This window comes from Miscanthus floridulus, chromosome 10 (genome assembly GCF_019320115.1).
Source record: "Miscanthus floridulus cultivar M001 chromosome 10, ASM1932011v1, whole genome shotgun sequence".
Classification (NCBI taxonomy): Eukaryota; Viridiplantae; Streptophyta; class Magnoliopsida; order Poales; family Poaceae; genus Miscanthus; species Miscanthus floridulus.
Window position 1 is genome coordinate 62,318,950 of NC_089589.1, and position 23,421 is coordinate 62,342,370.

Sequence of the window (23,421 nt, forward strand, 5' to 3'; positions counted from 1 at the left end):
TTACTAAAATTTTTACCACTTCTTTCACCCTAGAACTTTCTTTTCACTCTTCTTACTCCAAACTACTCCCTCTCAAAGAAAAATCAACTATGAAATTTGTATTTGGAATTTCGACCGTGGAAGCTTGTTTTCAGCTGTGTGTGAGGCCGAGAGTGAGGAGTTTGGGCTGCCATTTATAGCCGGAGCAGCAGGAGGCCGGCCGGCCCCACATCATGGCCAAATGGCCTGCACCTTCTCCTGACCCTGCCTTGCTTCATGGTTAAGTAAAATATCTGCTCCGTCGGTTCTCTTTTGGTGGGATTCTGATTAGGATGGATGGTGGAGAGATGATGGAGGTGAAAGTGGTGGTTTGAGGTGGAAATGGAGGTGATGGGTGTGATGGGTGTGGCCCCATGTGTCTCCCATATTTCCACCATATATACGTATAAAAATGCAATGCAAAAAATATTTGATGATACTATGAAATATAACAAGATGTATGATGGTATTTAAATTTTAACGCCTCCATGGTAAATATTTCTTATGGGTTTTTATGCCGTAAAAATTATTTACATGGGGCTTAGATTTTTATAATGCCATGATGAGAATTTTTATATTTTATGATGCAAATATTGAAAAGTAATATGCTAAGATAAAATGATTAATGCAATACAAAAAAGTAAATATGGATAACTACCGAGTTATCTCCCGGCGAGGGTTTGGGATTTTGAGTCCTTCGAACTAGACTTCTCCGTTCGGGTTTCTTCGAGTGCATCCATTGGTCCCAGAGATGGAGACCTTAACGGTTGCACTTGCTTTTCACGCCACTCCAAATTAGAGTATTGTTCCGGTCTTGGCTTGAAGGCGAATCGCTCTTCCTTCCCATTGATATTGAATTTAATTTCTCCGGCTCTGACATCAATGTGGGCATTTGTAGTGCTCAAAAAGGGTCTCCCAAGTATGAGGGGTGTCTTCATGGCTTCCTGCGTGTCAAGTACCTCAAAATCTATGGGAATGAAAAAGTTTCGTATTTTTACTGGAATATTTTTGGCAATTCCCACAGGGTAGCAGACCGATGGGTCGGCTAGTTGCAAGCACATTGATGTTGGCATGAGTGTTGAATAGTTGAGCTTGTCAAAGACCTTTTTGGGCATGACACTGACACTTTCTCCAAGATCGCATAACGCATCCCGATCGAACAATCGATAGTGGGGCATCCTAGATCCTTCTTCTTGACAGGTGAAGTATTTAGGATGGCCACACTACACTCCTCCGTTAACTTAATTACCTCAGTGGAAGGCAGTGGTCTTTTGTTGTTGAGGATGTGCCTAAGATACTTCACGTAGGTAGGTTGTATGGCATCTAGCAACGAAATATTGATATATAACTTTTGAATTACCTCTACAAACTTACCAAACTGCTCATCCATTTTGGTTTTCTGATTTCTACGTGGAAATGGTAGGAGAGTCATGTCATGAAAATCTTGTTGTAACTCTCGCTCTTGTGGCCCAAATTCTTCAACTTAATCAGTTGTTTTCTCCCATTCCTGCACTGCCACTAGTGTCTTACCTGTCCTTGTTCGATATGGTGGATCACGAGTAGACTTGCCACCTCTCATAGTTATGGTATTTACCTTCTCAAGGTTAGTAGCAACAGGTAGAGCAGCAGCCAACTGTGCTAATTGAGATTCTATTTTTTATTATGGCTAAGTTGGTCTTTTATAGCAGAAGAAAAACTATTTATTTTAGTGTTTACGCTTTCAAGGACCTTATCATTAAAAGCAAGCTTCTTAGAAATATTCTCATTAATCCTAGCTTGTTCTAAGATCAGGTCTCTCAAGGATGGTTTCTTAGAAGTATTATAGTTATTACCTGGGTACTTACCTTCGTAAGTTGATCGTTGTTGTTGATTCCACCCTTGTCTCTGTTGTGGAGCAGAGTTATTGATGATGATGTTTGCATCCTCTTGATATTTAGGGAATTCAAGCCCCAAATATTTTCCACATACATTCTGAGCATTGAATGCATCTTGAATAGCCTGATGATATTTCTTATAATTGTCTCACTGTTCAAGCCAATTTATCAAGACATCCATCTTGGTTGACAGTGCACACACCTCTTCTGGCACTTCTTCACTCTTATGGCATAATTGAATGTTGCATGATGACCAGCCTTGATTAGAGGCTATCTTTTACATAAGAATTTCAGCTTCACCAGGGGTGAGTGACATAAATGCCTCCAGCAGTGGCATCGAGTTGTCCATGAGCCTTTTGGGTTAATCCATGGTAGAAACTTTGCATGAGCAACCAATCTTCCATCCCATGATGAGGACAATTTGAAATTATTCCTGAAAACGTTCCCATGCTTCTAGAATGGTTTCTCCTTTCTGCAGCTGGAAGTTTGAAATCTTTCCTCTTAAGGCATTGGTCTTGCCTATAGGAAAGAACTTTTCTAGAAAGGTCTTTGAACATCTTGCCCAAGTGTTGATGTGATCTTTGTTGGTGTAGAACCACTCCTTCGCTCTTCCCATTAGCAAGAATGGAAATAGGCAAAGTAGTATGATGTCTTGAGCAACGTCCTTGATGATGACTGTGCTGCTAATCTCTAAGAAATTCTAAAGGTGAGCACTAGCATCTTCATACGCCTTTCCATTGAATGGAGTAGCTTGCACCATGTTGATGAGGCTTAGCTTGAGCTCAAACTCTAGGTTGTTGGTTTTGAGTGTTGGTCTAGTGCGTATGTTCTCGGTGCTTGGAGCAAAGAATTCACGCAAAGTCTTCTGAGCCATGACTTTAGGAACTGGTGTTGAGCTTCCTCTTAATTTGGTTGATTCTAATTGGAAGTTATTGGTGAATCACAATCAAGTCTGCAATACCCTGTATAAGATATTAACAAAGACAAACAAGGGTAAGCTTGCTAAAGCAGATGCTATGATTTTATCAATAAGTATCTATTTGGTCAATTCTCTTAGCCATGTGCCCCTCCCCGACAACGGTGCCAGAAATGCTTGTTGGCATTTCTTAGCATCACTTGTTACTAGGTTGTCATCCCTAGCATAATACCAGAAATGCGTGGTTGGTAATTATTAATAACACTGTATACTTCAGAGAATATATATATACCATCGTAGCATTTCACCTAGGAGTATACCAGGTATTGTTATTTATATTTTTACCATAGGGAGGAGCTTATGGAGTAGTGTTGGCACAGAGATATTGATAAATATGTATACTTATGATAATAATCACTCTCATGCTATTGCAGGGGTAAGTCAAAGGGTAAATAAATGATAAGTGTAAGGTAATAATGGTATTCTAGAGGTAGAATTAGAGACTCATAAATGTAGTATAGCTAAGCAGGAGATTTGTTAAGAGCAAAAGATTCCTAAGTTATTACTTATCTACTAAGTCTTTTGTATACCCTAATATATACACTCTCATCTATAGTATAACTAACTTTGGATCTACACATAAGGAACATTACTAAGGAAGATCAAGAACAGAGCTTATCTACCTTCGCAATCACGTTCTACATGCTCTACAAACGGGGAGTGAACTACAAAAAACTCAATGGGAGTGTCACATCCACGATCTACCACTGACCCAGAGTGTAGAGGGCATCTGCAGGCAAACAATATCTAAGCACCATGCTTACATAGTGTCGACCACTTAACTCACGTACGTATTGAGCTATGTGCTTTGCAAACATATGCATAAACTCATTATTAATCATAACTATATCAAGCATACAACTAGAGCAAACTAGGAACATAATAAATAGCAACATAATATTAAAGTAGCACAAAGTCATAAATATATAGAGATACAATGGATATACCAATCTCCAGATGGCAGATCCCGAATTTTGAGCAATAGCCCACACTCTTCTTGAACCTTGCTAGCTAATCTATACTAGAAACTTGAAGAACTAGAGCTCTAATCTCTAATCTTTGGAAACCATAGTTTTCTGTCTAACCCTGACTTATGATATGTTGACTTCTGATTCTCTCCTAGGGGGAGGGGGGCTAGATTATATAGTCCTGAGGGTGCAACATGAGCTCTTGGATTAAACCGACTTAAGCAACGGCTTAAATGCATCCTAGGATGCGATGGGAAACCGACATAGTGATGAGGATGATAGGTGGGCCCCTGGTGGGCCGGGTGGCCTATAGGTGGGGCCGGGTGGCCCCACTTGGTAGCCTCTCGGTGTCTGCTTTGGCGTGGAGTCCTCCTGAGTCTTCTGGAACCTTCTAGAGTTAGTTTTGTGTTGGGATTCTAATTTTTCCTTTGACGTTTAGATCCCTCTTGACGGTTTTCTGATTCAACCCTGATTAAAAGCATCTAGGCCCCTAGTTGGGTTTCGGTGATTAATGACAATACAAGATTACTATGACTAACGTGTGTTTTGCAGATGCAATTAAGTTAGGTCATTGTAACACCCTAGGTGTTTGGCTTCCACTAAATTGCATGTCATTTCATAAACATATGCATCATCTATGTCATCATGCCATTATCATTGAAACATACATATGCAGCATTCGCATATTCTGTTTGTTTCGTACTTTATTGCTTATGAATGGTGGTAGTGCAACATGTGAATGCAACATGGATTTCTCATACCTTGAAACATGGCAACATGGTAGTAATGCGACAAGTATAAAATAACAACAAAGTCATGAAACATGTGAAACATTGCATTGCAACAATTGGGTGAAATGCTTGTTTTGTTGTTTCATCACATGTGATCATTTGAATTGGTATAACAATTGTGTAAAGTGGTTGATCATGGTCTAATACACCTTAACTACACTTAGGGTAATTGTTTGGACATTGTTCATGTAGATCAAAATGATAAAATTGCCCTTTGGGAGAGGTTTGACTTGAAATGACCCCTAGAGTGTCACTGTTTGACTGATTCAAAAGACCAACTTAGAGACTTTGCATGGCTGTGCACTCTTTACCAAAGTTGTAGCCAAATTATCAAGGAACAAAAGTTGTTTTATGATCAACTCATGAAAATGTGTGGAACAGCCTCAAACATGGCCCACAAGTCAAAATTGAAGGCTGATTCAAACACTTGAAAAATTTCTAAGTGTTATAACTGGATTCAGTTTCGTGTACCCAACTTTTTCACCTTGTATCTCCCTAACAAAGCCAAACCAGCTCGAGCTCCAATAATAAGAGTTGTAGTTCACATATAGATGACCAACTTTGTTAACTATGGCATGATCTAAATCATCACGGATTAGGAGCTAATCACCATCAAACTTGCTCTATCAGTCGGACGTTGGATCACTGAATCGGAGAATCACGCGAGCTACAGTGCTGACCATTTTCAGAAAATGTCCGACATGTGTATGCCGCGTGTCGCCGCCCGCCTGCTCATGCTGCCACGCGCCGTGGATGCCCTGGCATGGCCGGCCACGACTTGAGCTCGCCCAACGCTCCTGTCAACCAGCTCACCAGTCCCATTTCCATTTCCTCCGCTCGCCCGTAGCTCCGCAGCAACAGAGCAGCAGCTCCGCCATTGCCGACCGAGTGTCGCCGTCGTCGTGCACGCTCGTCACTATAAAAACATGTCGGCCATCTCACCCAGAGCCTCGCCGTGATCTCCTCTACCTCCTCCACCCCACCGTCGGTCCAATTGAGCCTTGGTAAGGGCGAATTCGTCGTTTCTTTCCCCGCCGCCATGGCTGACCTCGCCGGAGATGGCGCTCCACGCGGCCAGCTATCCTCGCGCCCTTGCCATCCCTCCTCTGCCTTGAGCTAGGTCCAGTGCATGCCACTGATGCTCGTAGGGTCACCCATTCGAGCCGTGGTGCTGTAGTCTCGCCGGAGCCGGCTATGCCGTGGCCATGCGCCGCCATGCTCATCGCCAACACCGGTAGCCGCAACAATAGCATCGATTGAGGACACCGCTAGATGTGCACGGGCAAGGCGAACGTCGTAGCACCGCTGACCTCGCCGGAGGAACCACCGGCGACGAGTTGCGCCGCCGTCTCCTTCCCTTCCCCTGTCTATCTCGCTATCGCGCGGGTCCCGGTTGTCAGCCGCTGAGGTCAAGGCGGGAGCCAGCGTGGGCTGCGCCGCGTTTTGGGCCGCGCCAGCGTGCGCTTCGCGGGCCGCCATGTCCTTCGGGCCGGCCCAGCAGTAGAGTAGGATTCAAATTCATTTTATGTTTTTATTCTTTTCACAGATTTGTACATAGATTCAAAAATATGTATCTCTTAGATGATAGATCCAAATGATGTGGTTCCAATTTTGTTGAGTTCATGATAATGTCTAGTTTCTATTAAAAATATAATCCATGCCATGTTCTGTTATGAAAATGGGAGTTTCTATTTATCTCTTTTAATCATGCAAGAAATAGGGGTAATTATATCTTTTTCTAGGTAGCTCCGAATGGCATGAAATTTTTATGGTGTACTGCTCATATCATGAATAGCTTGTAGTTAAATTTTCATAAATTTTGGACACTGTTTGTAGGAGATAGAAAATTATCTTGTTTGCATGGATGGATCTTGTGTGAATTTTCAAAATTTTTCTATAGATCCAGTAAAGGTAAAATTTGGTGAGTGCTATTCTTATGCTAGAATGATGATAGGAAAAATGTGAAATCTGTTGCTTGACACTTTTCAATAGGGTTTCCTAATTATGCTAAAAATAGACATGCTACCTGTTATTTTGGATATAGCAAGTTATGCTTACCCAATGGCTTTGAAATTTTTATGGTAGTCTATGTGAAGCATGAGATAGCTACTGTAATTTTGGTAGATTTTTATGAATAGTTTTACTGTATATTGCTTTAATCACCTAATTAACTAAATAAATTTGAAAAGGATATTAAATAATTTATTTAGAGGTTGGCACTATACTTTCTACCGTTCCTCTGGTATGTGCAACAAGTTGGTAAACTTGGTTTGGTCAAATTATGCTTTTGCATCATCATTAAATAATTAATTTAGTAACCCTGTCATTTCTGGACAGATTCTAGGTTTACTGGAATTCAAATTGGTTAACGTAAGAATCATGCTTTGATGTTTACAAATGATTTATAGAGAATTTCATAAGCTTTCCAGAATGTCCTCTTGCAAGTCATTTGAATTTATAGAACTCTGGTTATGAGTAAATTAAGGAACTACTCGTTGCATGTAAAACCTTAACTTTGATTTAAGTATGCCTTTACTATTTATAAGTTGTGGTAATGTTCCTAGGTGTTAGGCCTTTAACTGAAGATGAGCACCTTTATCTTAGGTTATGCAAGTTAGGTAAGTAGATCTCGTTCTTTAAGTTAAGTGAGATACATGTTTTAAAGTGATTTGAATAGAGCTATTTTAAATCGGTAAACGAGTGTCCAGTGATGTTTTCGTTAAACATTTACTGTGATTCATTCATCATGAGCATCATGTCATTCCTTATGCATCCATGATATTTATCTTGTGCATCAGCATGCAATAGGTGTACCGGAGGGAGTAACACTGCTGGAATTCGAGGAATCGAGCGAGCAGCAGTAGCCGACACCGGAGGTTCAGGAGGTGCAGCCTTCAGGAGAAGTGCCAGACGAGGTCGCCGTTGAGTGCCTAGATCACCGACCGTGCAACTTTGTGAAAGGCAAGCCCCAGAGCATATTAAGCCTCCTAATTTCTGAAATGCAGTTACATTATTATTGTTACATATATATATTGTTGCATTAAGTTTAGGTGTTGGATGCAAACACTTGCTGCATTAGTGATCCAATCCTTGTCCATATATTGTTACCCTGAATCCTATGTAGCTCAGGTTCGCATAGTGCTTAGCCCTGCTTAAACACGGTAGAAGTCGGGTGATTTCCAGTCACCTACGAGATATAGGAATATACATGTGGCACGGTTGGCTATATTTGCTATCGTGGAAAAGAACCAGTCTTAATTTGAAATGAAGACCGGACGGAGGCTTGCCGGTTTGCAGTGACTCCGTCTGTGTCGATTAAGGACTGAATCTTGGAGCCTTTCCTATTCATGTTGAACGCATGCCTCTCTCTTAGTTGGCCGGGTCTAGAGACCGACCATGAAGCCGAGTAGCTCACCTCAGGCCGAGAGTCGATAAGTATAAAGTGCGCCTCGGAAGGGAGCCGTAGGCGTGAGTCCAAGGGTAGGTGATTTAAAAGTCCTGACCGTCCTGGCAGAAGGGTAATCCCTGAGAGTGCTGGCGCTGATCGAACCCGCAAATTTGGTTCCTGAGTTGTCCCAAAGGTGACCCACGGCTACCCTTGCTAAGTATGCCAGGGTGAGAGTTAGGAATACCCCCTCAGCTGAGTTGTAATTCGATTCGAGTCGCCGTCTCTCCCGGTTAGTGAGAACTTGACGGGCTTATCTCCAAAGTAGATACACTAAATAACATAATGGTTCGGAAATGATGATATGATGATGACAACCTTATTTTACCTGCTATGGTTAATATTGTTTGCTCCTAATAAGTGAGTGCTCTAGTACAGGTGCAAATCTAGTGGACAGGTAAATGATGATAAGCTTGATGCTAAGTTTAAATTGGTTACTATAATCATAAGCTCTTTTTTGCAACTGCGTCAAGCTAGCCCACCTCATAAGCCTTGCATGACCCTTGGTGTCTTTTATTTCTGGTTTTGACGAATAAGTCTAGCTGAGTACCTTCTCGTACTCAGGGTTTATCTCCCACCTGTTGCAGATGACCAGTTCTACTTTGGTTGCTGCAAGTATTGCCTTTTCCCGGCTGGGGATGAAGACTAGGCCGTTGGGCGCGGTCTCTACTAGTTCTCATACCTGATGATGCTTTTGTGGGACATGACTCAGACTTGGCAATGTATTTGAAAACTATGAAGTTATGTACTAAACTATGTTGCTTCCACACATTTGAACTTGGTTTGTAATATTTTATTTAAACTCTGATGGATGTAATCCGAATGCTACTTGTGAACTATTGTAACGGATGATGTGTTGTGTTGAATCACTATGATCTTGGTTTGTATGTTGAGAGTTGGTTGAAATCCTTCGTGATTTCCAGACTACCGGGATTATAGGAGCTTAAGTACAGGAATTTGATCACTTTGGTGATTGTTTTTGTACTTACGTTCTTATGATTTGGTCGGTTCTATTACAGTCAAGGTAATGGAGATCGATTGGGCAATCAAAGTTGTCATGCCCCTACGATGGAAATCGTTTCGGTTTTCAAAGGATGGACGACAAGGTTAAGGATGACTAGTTCTAAGTGTCGATTGGAGTTGGAGAGACACTTAGAGTAGTTTAGGACTTTGTTTTTCCTTTGGCCGTACTATTAAGGGGGGTATGGACGGGTAGCTTGACCTAGTTGAGTCTAGTGAGTTAGGTGTGGTGCACACTTATTAAAACTAGCTCTAGGTAGCCCCTACGAATGCCTAAGATCCATTGGAGCAAACTTCATTCACATATGATCGAGAGTTGGAAGTGAATGGAGGGTCAAATGCTGACCGGACGCTGGCTCCGGTGCGACCGGACGCTGGCCGTAGGGTCCGGTCAGTTCATTTGATCAACAGTCTGCGTTCGGTGCGACCAGACGCTGGAGAGGTCAAGTGACCGGACGCTAAAAGGCAGCGTCTGGTCGACTATAGTAAGGTTCTAGAGAAGGGAATCTGCGACCGGACACGTCCGGTCAGTACTGACCGGACCCTGGGGGTTCAGCGTCCGGTCGAGTACAGTAAGGTTCCAGTAAGGGTTTTATGTGACCGGACGCGTCCGGTCAGTGGTGACCGGACCCTGCTAGTGTCCGGTCAACTCATTTTCACTAGTTCGCGGGTTGAATTGACCGGAGCGTCCGGTCAACCTGACCGGAGCGTCCGGTCACCCCGCAGAAGCTCATAACGGTTCGTTTTTTAGGCTGCCTTATAAATAGAAGCTCCACTCGTGTGTGGAGTCACTTTTGCTCATTCCAACAGCTGAGAAACATGTCTGTGAGTGCCAAGAAGAGCAAGGTCCTAGTGAGGTGATTCAGATTTGAGAATCCAAGAGAGTAGCCTCATTAGTGAATCAAGAGTAGCCAAGTGTGCATCCATCTTCTCATTAGGCTTCGCATGGTCAAGTGAGAGTTCGTGCTTGTTACTCTTGGTGATCGCCATCACCTAGATGGCTTGGTGGTGATTGGGAGCTTGGTGATCACCCGGTGGAGCTTGTGGGTGACCCAACTCAAGTTGTGAGCGGTTTTGGGTGATTTGCCACGACAGAGTGTCGAAGAATCAACCCGTAGAGAGCACTTGATCCTTGCGCGGATCAAGGGGGAGCTACACCCTTGCGCGGGTGCTCCAACGAGGACTAGTGGGGAGTGGCGACTCTCTGATACCTCGGCAAAACATCGCCGCGTTCCTCTCTCTCTCTCTATTTACTTTGAGCATTTACTTTGAGCAATTCAGTAATTGTCTTTACATTCATAGAATTGCCATGCTAGAGTAAGTTTGGAACATAGGTTGCTAGTCTGTTGTGCGTTAGTTTGATAGAAACACTTTTCTAGGCACAAGGGGTTAATTGGGCTAACCGTAGGATTTGATTATTGCAAGAAAATTTAGAATTAGCCCAATTCACCCCCCCTCTTGGGCATCTTTATCCTTTCAATTGGTATCAGAGCCTCGTGCTCACGTTTTAAGCTTAATCGCTTTGAGCAAGATGTCTCACGGGGATGGACCTCCTCCTATCTTTGAGGGAGATGACTTTCCTTATTGGAAAATCCCCATGGAGGCATACTTAGAAGCTCTAGACGTTGGTATTCTTAGAGCTACCTCTCAAGGCTTCCCAAAACCTCGGGATGCTACTAATCTACAAGGCGATGAGGTTAACTATGAAAAATGGAATTCAAAGGCTCGAAACACCATCTTTAGAGGCCTTTGCAAAGATGTGTTTAACCGTGTAAGGAACCACAAAGACGCCCATGCACTATGGTCAGACGTTTGTGCGCTCCATGAGGGAACCAAGAGTGAGCATGAGGAACGCTATCATCTTGTGATTAAAAAGCTAAATTCTTTTGAGATGCTTCCCAAAGAAAGTGCTAATGAGATGTATTCTCGTTTAAATGTTCTTGTAGAGGAAGTCAATAGGCTTGGACTTACTCAAATGTCACCATCCGATGTTGTGAGAAAGATCTTGAGTGTCCTCCCCATTGACAAATATGGGCACATCGTGACCGTGCTACATCAAGGTGATCTTTCCACCGCTACACCGACACAAATCTTGGGAAAGATCAATGCTCATGAGATGTACATGCACATCATGCCACAAGATGGCTCATCCTCTACAAAGAAGAAAGAGAAGGACTTAGCATTCAAAGCTAGCCAAGATAAGGGCAAAGTAAGACTTGAGTATGAGAGCTCAAGTGATAAAGAACATGATGAAGAAAGTCTTGCTCTCATGGTAAAGAAGACCGCCAAGATGCTAAAGAAGCTAAACAAGAGTGGCATCAAGTTTGATGGCAAGAAGAAGAAGTTCTTCACTAGCTCAAGAAGAAAGCCAATCTCCGAGATGGATTGCTACAATTGTGGCGAACTTGGCTATCTAGCTCATCAATGCACAAAGCCCAAGAAAGACAAGTTCAAGAACAAGAACAAGGGCAAGAAAGATGACTCAAGCAATGAAGATGAAGATGAGAAGAAAAAGAACAAGCCATACAAGAAGAGAGATGGCAAAAAGAGAGACTTCTACAAGAAGAAGAGTGGAAAGGCCTACATTGTCGGTGATTGGCTCACGGACATTGATTCATCAAGTGGATCATCCGATGATGATAGTGACAATGAGAAGGTGGCCGCCATTGCTATTGATCTTGCATCTTCACCGCCACCATCATCATCATCCTCTACACACCTATGTCTTATGGCCAAGGGTGAACACAAGGTAACTAAGAATGATGATAGTAGTGATGATGAGCAAGCTAGTGATGATGATAGCGATAGCGATGATGATGATTCACCTACATATGATGATCTTGTCAAAATACTAGGAAAATACACTAAGATCATTAGAAAGAGTAGAGCTACAAATGAAAAGCTTGATGCTAAAAATGATTCACTCTTAGCTAAGTGTGATACATTAGAAAAGGCTAATGATGAGCTTAGAGAAACTAATGATGCTATATCATCCAATCTCAAGGAGCTCAAATCTTCTAAGAAAAAGCTTAAGGATAAACATGATAAACTTGAGTGGGTGCACAATGAGCTTATCACTAGTCACAACAAGCTAAAAGATGAGTACACAACTCTTAAGATCAATCATGATACTCTTGTTATTACTCAAGAATTCTTACCAAATGAGCCACATGATGCTACTAACCATGTTGTTAAGATTGATATAGCCACATCATGTGATGATTTGATTGATGAGAGCATTGAGCAAGGATCTAGTAGCAAAGGCAAGCAAGTGGTTGAGTGCAATGACTATGATGAGTATGTCAAGCTCAAGAGTGATAATGAGAAGCTCATGAAAGATCTTGAAGAGATGAAAAGCCACAACACCATTGTGCTAGAGACCCTTGATCATGACAAAGAGTTGATCCTTGAGAATGAGAAGCTCAAAGAAGAAAACAAGAAGCTCAAGGAAGAGAAGAAAGATGATGCTCTAAAGGAAGAAAATAAGAAGCTCAAGTTGGAGAAAGAGCATCTCAAGATTGGATTGAGCAAGTTTGCTAGTGGCAAGCATCTCCAAAGTGAGCTACTCATGAACACCGTCATGAAGATGGATAGAAGTGGCATTGGATATGTGGCAAGTATAGAGAAGAAGAAGGCACAAGTTCAACAACAACAATCAAAGCCAAAGCCAAAGCCAAAGAGATGTTTTGAGTGTGGACAAGAAGGCCACTTTGCTCATGAGTGTCAAACTCCACCGCCACAACCCTTGCCCAAGCATGCTAGACCCTTTGCCTTCAATGCTCACTACATGCTTAGAAAGGACTCTAGTGGAAAGATGAAAGTCATGTTCTTAGGTCCTCCTAACAAGAATAGGCCTAAGAAGATTTGGGTGGCTAAATCACTTGTTGAGAAGGTGAAGGGCCCTCAACAAGTTTGAATTCCTAAAGCTTGAATCTCTTGTGTGTAGGTGAACTACAAGACCGGTGGAAGTCATTGGGTTATTGATAGTGGTTGCACTCAACATATGACCGGTGATCCTCGTATGTTCACCTCACTAGATGAAGAGGTAGATGGACAAGAGAAAATAACACTTGGAGATAACTCAAAGGGCAAGGTTAAAGGATTGGGCAAAGTGGCAATATCAAATGATCATTCCATCTCCAATGTGCTCTATGTTGCTTCATTGAGCTTCAACTTGCTATCCGTTGGACAATTGTGTGATCTTGGCTTCCAATGCTTGTTCACCGAGAAGGAGGTTGTTGTATCCAAGGTAGATGACAATCAAGTGATATTCAATGGATTTAGATACAACAACTTATATCTAGTGGACTTCACCTCCGAAGATGCAAATTTGAAGACTTGCCTATTCACCAAAACAACACTTAGGTGGCTATGGCATAGAAGACTTGCTCATGTTGGGATGAGCTCACTCAAGAAGCTTATAAAGAATGATTTGGTGAGAGGGTTGAAGGATGTGAAGTTTGAAAAGGACAAGCTTTGTAGCGCATGTCAAGCTGGCAAGCAAGTTGCAAATACTCATCCAACCAAAGCTTTCATGTCAACCACAAGAGTGCTAGAACTCCTATACATGGATTTATTTAGACCAACAACATACAAGAGTTCGGGAGGAAATCTCTATTGTTTTGTGATTGTTGATGACTATTCAAGATATACATGGGTATTCTTCCTTCATGACAAATCCAAAGTTGCATCTTGCTTCAAGAAGTTTGCCAAGAGAGCTCAAAATGAATTTGAAGTGAAGCTCAAGAAGATAAGAAGTGACAATGGCAAAGAATTTGACAACACAAACATTGAAGCTTATTGTGATGAAGTTGGGATCAAGCATGAAGTCTCCGCAACTTATACTCCTCAACAAAATGGTGTAGTTGAGAGAAAGAACCGGACTTTGATCACTCTTGCAAGGACAATGCTAGATGAGTACAACACCCCCGAAGCTCTATGGGCGGAAGCAATCAACACCACATGTTATGCATCCAACCGCCTATTCCTTCAAAAGTTCCTTGGCAAGACACCCTATGAGTTGCTCAATGGGAAGAAGCCGGACATCTCCTTCATTAGAGTGTTTGGTTGCAAATGCTATATCTACAAGAAGCGGCAACACCTAGGGAAGTTTCAAAGATGTTGTGATATTAGTTTTCTTGTTGGTTACTCATCAAAGTCCAAAGCATATAGAGTATTTAATCATGCCACCGGCTTGGTTGAAGAAACATATGATATGGAATTTGATGAATCTAACGGATCCCAAGGAGCACATGAGAATCTTGATGATGTAGGTGATGAACCATTGAGGGAGGCTATGAAGAATATGCTGGTGGGAGACATCAAGCCAAAAGATGATGAAGATGATGTACAAGTCATTGATCAACCTTCTTCATCAAGTGTGCCACCAAATGGTGAAAAAGATGAGAGAGTAGAAAATGAAGATACTCATATCTCCCATGATCAAATGGTGGTACAAGCACAAGATGTTGATGCTCCACAACCTCCTCCTCAAGTGGTCAATAGAAGAAATACACCTCTCCTACAAGATCATCCACAAGATCTCATCATAGGGAGTCCATCAAAGGGTGTAATGACTCTATCTCAAAAACTTGCTTCATTTATTGCTTATCACTCTTTTGTCTCTTGCTATGAGCCTACCAAGGTAGAAGAAGCTCTCAAAGATCCGGATTGGATCAATACCATGCATGAAGAGTTGAACAACTTCACTCGCAATGAAGTTTGGACTCTTGAAGAGCGACCAAAAGGTGCAAGGGTCATTGGAACAAAGTGGGTGTTCCGCAACAAGCAAGATGATCAAGGTGTTGTTGTGAGGAACAAGGCAGGACTAGTTGCAAAGGGGTTCTCTCAAGTTGAAGGTTTGGATTTTGGAGAGACCTTTGAACCGGTTGCAAGATTAGAAGCCATCCGTATCCTTCTTGCATATGCATCACATCGTGAAATGAAACTATATCAAATGGATATGAAAAGTGCATTTTTAAATGGCTTTATTAATGAACTAGTCTATGTTGATCAACCTCCCGGGTTTGAAGACCCTAAATATCCTAATCATGTTTATAGGTTTCCCAAGGCACTATATGGGCTTAAGCAAGCCCCAAGAGCTTGGTATGAGCGCCTTTGGGACTTCCTCATTGAGAAGGGCTTCACCATTGGGAAGGTCGACACCACACTATTCACCAAGAAGCTTAATGGGCACATCTTCATTTGTCAAGTATATGTTGATGATATCATCTTTGGATTATCAAATGAAGACTCATGCAAAGAATTTGGTGAATTGATGTCGAAGGAGTTCGAGATGTCCATGATTGGTGAGCTTACATTCTTTCTTGGTTTTCAAGTCAAGCAAATGAACGAATGCATCTTCATCTCTCAAGAGAAATACACAAAAGATCTTCTCAAGAGATTCAAGATGGATGAATGTAAGCCAATCAAGACACCAATGCCTACCAATGGACATCTTGACCTCGATGAGGGAGGTAACCTGGTTGATCAAACTCTCTACCATTCCATGATTGGTAGCTTGTTATATTTAACCACATCTAGGCCTGACATCATGTTTAGTGTGTGTATGTGTGCTAGATTTCAAGCTAATCCTAAGGAAACGCATTTAATTGCCGTAAAAAGAATCCTTAGGTATCTTAAGCACACACCAAGCATTGGCCTTTGGTATCCCAAAGGAGCTATATTTGAATTAGTTGGCTATTCCGATTTGGATTACGCCAGATGCAAAGTTGATAGAAAGAGCACATCCGGAGAGTGCCATTTGCTTGGTAGATCACTTGTGTCTTGGTCCTCCAAGAAACAAAATAGTGTGGCTTTGTCCACCGTCGAAGCGGAATATATTGCCGCAGGTGCTTGTTGTGCACAAATTTTATACATGAAGCAAACCTTGCTAGACTATGGTGTAGTTCTAGAAAAGGTACCTCTTTTGTGCGACAATGAAAGTGCGGTAAAACTTGCAAATAATCTGGTTCAACACTCTCGCACCAAGCACATAGATATCCGCCATCACTTTCTAAGGGATCATGTTGCTAAAAATGATATATCACTAGAAGGTGTAAGAACCGAAGATCAATTAGCGGATATCTTCACTAAACCACTAGATGAGGTTACATTTTGTAGATTGCGGAATGAGCTCAATATACTTGACTTTAGCAACTTCACTAAAAATTGAGCTTGTGTTGTCCCTTGCATTCATTGTAATATACAACATGTTTAATTTTTTGGCAATGCATGTAGGGCTTGTCTAACATGGTTAAGATAACCGCCAAAAAGCGTGTGAAGAAGCTTAACCTTGGATCAAACTTGACAAGCAACTAGATTTACTTACAAGTATTGCATATGCATGAATGTTGCTTTGTCGTTTTGTTCAATTTGCCCTCTTATTGCCTATTTTCCTAAAAAGAATTATAGCCTAAGGCAAAATATTTTGAAAAATATGAGGGTTTGAGAGAGGTCTCTCACATCAGTCCCAATTGGTGTTTATTTGGATCTTATTCAAGTTGGGACTTGATTGGGAACAGGCAGCGCGAAGGAACTTTGAAGATTTGCTAGAAAAGGTGCACCAGACGCTGCACCGGATGCTGCTGTCCAGCGTCCGATCAGTTCACAGGAGGTGAACTGCTACTGAAGGAGTGACCAGATGCTGCATTTGTGCGTCTGGTCAGGAAGGGATCCAGTGTCCGGTCGTTTGAAGGAAAAATAGGCTGTACTGACCGGACCCTGCCTGTGTCCGGTCATGGACCACCGGATGCGTCCGGTCACGATTCCAGAGGAATTGGACCTTTCTAGAATCGACCGAACGCTGGGTGGTAGCATCCGGTCGCTACCACCAGAGCGTCTAGTCAGTGGATCTCGCGCAGTTTCAGGACTCTTTTCTGTTTCCTTTTCTGTTGCGTTGGGGGACCTATTTAATCAATCGACCGTACCATTGCTGGCCTATTCTGCCACCAGCCTATCCCGTGCCCTAACCGCTGATGCCATCGCAGCTCGCCGCGCCGCCATAGCCCTGTGCCGAGACCCTCGCATCACCGCATCCACAGGCCTCCCGCAACCGCGCCACCGCTGGCTTGCCCACGCCGTCGAGCACCTCGCGCCAGCCTCGCACGCAACCATGCCTCCCTACGCGCCCAAGTCACCATGCATCCACCACGCCGAGCATCCAAGCCCTAGCTCTTGCCTCCTCGATTGGTTGGTAAGGCCTGATCCTTGCTTTGAATTTGTCGTGCTTGTGACCTAAATCCATTACAAATCACTGATTTCAAATCATCCAGGGCCACCGGTTCATCGCAGTGCTTCGCAACCCTAGCCCCAGCCGGTTCCGAGGTTTCCCCCATGTGACACGTCTCTCCTTCTCTCGAATCGCTGGTTCGTTAGGTAGCATGCCCGTCGTCTCAATTTCGCACCTACATTGCTTGCTTCCTAGGTCTTTCGCATCTATTAGATATATTGTATTTATTCGTATATCCATCTATTCTATCGTGCAGCGAGTCGGTGCCATTGAGGTTCTTGTGGCAGTTGGCAGTCAACTCGGAGCCAAGCTCGTGAGTACGGATCGAGGCCAAGCCTCGGGAGTGTCAGTTTGACAGTTAATCTTCATCAGCGGCAGTTCATCCTCTTGTCAGATCAGATGGCTCGCACGAAGAACGTTGGTGGTGGTCTAGGAGATGATGATCAGAGGCCCCCGCCTCACCTGCCCGCAGGACCGAAAGGCAAGGCAACGAAGCAGGTGACTTCCAAGAAGCGCAAGTACCCCGACGCAGAGACAGCGAGAGCAGCAGCAGTCGCCGAGGCCGTAGAGCATGCTGAGAGAGGCGGTGCCCACAGTGGAGTTGTTATAGCAGATCAGCTGGCACCCGATGCTCAGGGCAGACTGAGGGAGATTGAGCGACTTCATGGTAGTCCACCTAGGACTGTCATGATGGCAGGACATCGTCTAGCTATTGAGGAGCCTCAGTGTCAGGGGGAGTCCTAGTAGGAGCCACAGCAGCAGCCCCCACCAGCAGAGCCTTAGCCAGCTCAGGACACTCAGGAGGGCCAGCAGGCCAAGGAGACCGAGCCGACACCCCAGCTACGCCGCTCTGGTCGTACTAGTGCTATAGTTCCACCGAGGCCAGCTACACAGCGCAAGGGTTCACACCCACCGCCCAGACCACAGGGTCCGCCTCTAGTGGTACACCTTGACTTGAGGGCCGCCACAGCTAGACAGGTTCACTAGCTGAGGTTTGTTGAGTTCGATGTGTGGTTTCCTCTAAGGAGGGATGAGAGAGCAGCTGAGGGTTTCTACACGCCACTGCAGGAGGATTTCTACAATGCTTATCTCAATAGTGGGGCAGTGTTTAGATCTCAGCGGGTATGCAGTATAGAGTCTATTGTGGCAGTAGCCGGAGAGCATATCCGCCTCTACTTGTCATATTTGCCAGGGCTCGTAGATCTAATTGGCCGGACAGGAGTATATGTACCATCTTGGGTTTGGTAGTTTTATGCTTCACTCTACGTTGATCCGCATCACAACTTCATTCACTTTGCATTCAACGGCAGAGATTATAGGGTGATGAGTTTCAGGGCCTGGGAGATACTGAGGCTATAGGATTAGCCTATCAAATTGCATGAGGTATGTTATGGACAGCAAGAGCCTCCCAGGCGTCCTCATGGAGGGTTGGTGCCCCTACAGATCTGGTGCAACATTGCTTCAAGGAGCCCTTTGGTGAGGGGTCGAGCAGGAACCCTAGTGACCTAACTCCTACCGCTTGAGTACTAGAGGCTATTATCAGGAGGACACTACTTCCCAGGTTGGGTTATAGAGAGGGTCTGACTCGCCTATAGCTCTGGCTCCTTAATGCCCTGATGTAGCAGACCGTGTTCGACATTTGGGACCTCCTTCTATTAGAGATGGAGGATACTATTGCTGAGGGCTTCAAGGGTCACAGACTACTTCCTTATGCACATTGGGTCACATTCTTGATGCTCAAGTCTGTGCAGGTCAGGACCCCTGAGATGGTTGCAGAGTACAAGGGTGCCACCATAGAGTTTCCAGCATATAACATGGCACAGAGGATCAGGCACAGCACTCCACAGGCACCTGCTCAGCCCAGTCGTTGTCCAGATGTTCCGGAGTCAACAGCTCAGCAGGACAAGATCATTAGAGGCATAGCCACTATAGAGGAGGAGCAGGTTGAGGCACAGCAGGGGATGACCGAGTCTAGTGATAGTTCAGATGATGACTATCTACCGATTCCTTAGATGCCTCCACGTAGACATGATGCAGAGGCTGGCAGTTCTAGCTCAGCTCCACTAGCACCGCAGACGGACCCCACCTTGATTGCTATTCTTGAGCGGATGCAGCAGGATTAGGCACGATAGGCACAGGAGACTGCTGCCAACTTCGCACAGTTCTAGGCTCATCAGGACGAGTTCTAGAGGTAGCAGCAGCTTCTTCTTCAGCAGCAGCAGTAGATGCATCACCAGTAGTTACTCATGCAGCAGCAGCTTATGGGATTTATGCAGCATGTAGTGACAACACTTGGGGCCCCACTGCCATAGCCTTCGCCCTAGCTTGCTCAGCCTGCCACCACTTCGATGACTCTAGCTGTACAGCCCAGTGGGCTTCAGAGTCAGGGATAGCCTCTAGCTCCATTTGCTTCACCCATAGTTTAGGTGTCCCAGTAGTTGTCCTCACCAGTGGTAGCCCCACAGTTCACTCCATATCACACGGGCTTCTCACTAGAGCAGTCACCCTCGCTTTTTGTGCCTGACACATCAGTCTCTAGGAGTCTTGGAGCATCCTTCAGCGAGTTGACCGGCATGCCTACACCGCCTCATATGCATACCGCCGGTCCTTCTACAGTGGCCCCAGTTGTAGTGACTACTCAGAGGCTCCCCTCGTCTGTCGCCTCTTCAGATCCTACGACAGACGTACTAGCAGCTTCACAGACAGCACCTGCCCCAGCTCAGACCCAGACCGCTTCAGCGACACTTCCTGCTATAGAGGGTCAGTCTGTTTAGAGTTCAGGGTCAGATGATGATGGCGCCCAGTTCTAGCTTGCTCCTCGTACCTCAGTGTCCGGCTCATCCGCTGCAGCCCCGCCGACCGACCCTTAGGTTTTGGTGTTTGACGCCAAAGGGGGAGAGGGTTCGAGTATGTAGACTTAGGGGGAGCGACTTTCAGGGGGAGCTAGTTATCTAGTATTAGCTTATTATATACATTTGGAGTTTTATCTGTGTGATACACTATTACTATTATGCATTCATGTGTTACTTTCATGCATACTATTATATCTATGTGATAGTGCTATCTATGTGATTGTGATATATGACAAGTGTGCTCGCTACTTTACATTATTTATATGTCATATCACTTGTGTTATGCTCATTTGCCTTTGCTTCCGCGTTTATACTCTGATGCAAATGAGCTTTGTTACTCGTACTCATGCTTAATTCATATCCTTTGAGTACATTGTGTCGGCTTGGGTCATATAAGCTTGACTAACACTTTTGTTCTTATTGACAAAAGCTTATATGAACCAAGCCCATCAAAAACCTCACTCTTTCACATACTCGAGGTGGTATTGTCATCAATCACCAAAAAGGGGGAGATTGAAAGCATCTAGGCCCCTAGTTGGGTTTCGGTGATTAATGACAATACAAGATTACTATGACTAACATGTGTTTTGCAGATGCAATTAAGTTAGGTCATGGTAATGGAGATCGATTGGGCAATCAAAGTTGTCATGCCCCTACGATAAAAATCATTTTGGTTTTCAAAGGATGGACGACAAGGTTAAGGATGACTAGTTCTAAGTGTCGATTGGAGTTGGAGAGACACTTAGAGTAGTTTAGGAATTTGTTTTTCCTTTGGCCATACTATTAAGGGGGTATGGATGGGTAGCTTGACCTAGTTGAGTCTAGTGAGTTAGGTGTGGTGCACACTTGTTAAAACTAGGTAGCTCCTACGAATGCCTAAGATCCATTGGAGCAAACTTCATTCACATATGATCGAGAGTTGGAAGTGAATGGAGGGTCAAATGCTGACCGGACGCTGGCTCCGGTGCGACCGGACACTGGCCGTAGGGTCCGGTCAGTTCATTTGATCAACAGTCTGCGTTCGGTGCGACCGGACGCTGGAGAGGTCAAGTGACCGGACGCTGAAAGGCAGCATCCGGTCGACTCCAGTAAGGTTCCAGAGAAGGGAATCTGCGACCGGACGCGTCAGACCCTGGGGGTTCAGTGTCTGGTCGAGTATAGTAAGGTTCCAGTAAGGGTTTTATGTGACCGGACACGTCTGGTCAGTGGTGACCGGACCCTGCCAGCGTCCGGTCAACTCATTTTCACTAGTTCGTGGGTTGAACTGACCGCAGCGTCCGGTCAACCTGACCAGAGCATCCGGTCACCCCGCAGAAGCTCATAACGGTTCGTTTTTTAGGCTGCCTTATAAATAGAAGCTCCACTCATGTGTGGAGTCACTTTTGCTCATTCCAACAGCTAAGAAACACGTTTGTGAGTGCCAAGAAGAGCAAGGTCCTAGTGAGGTGATTGAGATTTGAGAATCCAAGAGAGTAGCCTCATTAGTGAATCAAGAGTAGCCACGTATGCATCTATCTTCTCATTAGGCTTCGCGTGGTCAAGTGAGAGTTCGTGCTTGTTACTCTTGGTGATCGCCATCACCTAGATGACTTGGTGGTGATTGGGAGCTTGGTGATCACCCGGCGGAGCTTGTGGGTGACCCAACTCAAGTTGTGAGCGGTTTTGAATGATTCGCCGCGACGGAGTGTCGAAGAATCAACCCGTAGATAGCACTTGATCCTTGTGTGGATCAAGGGGGAGCTACACCCTTGCGCGGGTGCTCCATCAAGGACTAGTGGGGAGTGGCGACTCTCCAATACCTTGGCAAAACATCGCCGCATTCCTCTCTCTCTCTCTATTTACTTTGAGCATTTACTTTGAGCATTTACTTTGAGCAATTCAATACTTGTCTTTACATTCATAGAATTGCCATTCTAGAGTAAGTTTGGAACATAGATTCCTAGTCCGTTGTGCGTTAGTTTGATAGAAACACTTTTCTAGGCACAAGGGGTTAATTGGGCTAACCGTAGGATTTGATTATTGCAAGAAAATTTAGAATTAGCCCAATTCACCCCCCCCCCTCTTGGGCATCTTGATCCTTTCATTGATGAAAACACAGATTCACCAAAACTCATGGAAATTGTCAGATTAAACCCCTAAGTCTATATTGGTGATCATTTTCATGCATTATCTCGGGTTATATTGATGTTTATAATGGTCGGTAACTACCATCAACAGAGAGCGCTTTGAGTTCGTCCGCCTTTACAACTTTAAGAATTGAGGGATACCATTTCATCTTTATCAACTCTTTGAATCTTTTATGGGACTAATAGCTGCCAGATATCTCATTAAGATCACATTAGTCAATAATTTGGATGTCATCAATACACCAAAACCCACATAGGGGGCAAATGCACTTTCAATCTCTCCCTTTTTGGTAATTGATGATAACCAACTTAGGCTTTTATAAAAATGAAAGAATTTAAAGCTTTTGAACCCTAAAATTTATGAAGAGCTCCCCCTTTATGTATGAATGTCATTGAATTTCAATTAGAATCATCTATACATGATTTGCATACATCAAGACAAAAGCTTCCCCTAAATTTTGCAATCCGTGTGGTGCAACAAGTGTGTGTGAACAAATATATATCTGTGAAAAGAGATGCAATATGACATGTTATATTCACACAAGTAAAAGAGAATGTGATGGCCAAGAATTCAAAGTAGAGACTTGAAGCAATACATGGCCAGAAGCGATACTCAAGCCAGAGATCCTTCTCTTCCTCAACATAAAGGTTTCTGCCTATCATGGACCTGATGTCCCGGACCCAGTGATGGTAGTCAACTAGTAGAGGAGGTGTCCAGCCTCCATAAGGATTAGGAGCTATCGCGGGATCCCGCATGACTGGCAAATCTCCCGTGAAGGGAACGAGCTCACTAACAAAATTTGGGCCACGACACGGGGTGTGAATAGGCGGAGCAGCAATGGTGTGGCCAGCACGCTCAAGAGCCTCTTCTTCTGCATCAACAATAGGATCATCCTCAACAAAGGCACGAGCAGGAGGAGGAGTGGTAGCAGATGATCCTTGACCGTCATAGCGACGGGCAGCACGGGAACCACCAGCACCAGCACGGGGACATGCCGCTTTGGTGTGGCCAGATGTCCTGGGGACAACGGCATAGTCTTGATTCTTCTTGGACCTCTTCTCCTTGCATCGCGAGGGACTGCCACCATCCATGGCTACGAGAAACATGAAGTGGAACTAAG

The 23,421-nt window shown here is 44.1% G+C and overlaps 1 non-coding gene across 1 annotated transcript; it reads left to right on the forward strand.

Moving 5' to 3' along the window:
• The first annotated feature begins 2,294 nt into the window (after window positions 1-2,294).
• Window positions 2,295-2,400, forward strand: LOC136490516 (small nucleolar RNA R71). The gene has a single exon (XR_010767795.1). It is a non-coding gene; the product is annotated as a small nucleolar RNA R71 (small nucleolar RNA).
• The last annotated feature ends 21,021 nt before the right edge of the window (window positions 2,401-23,421 follow it).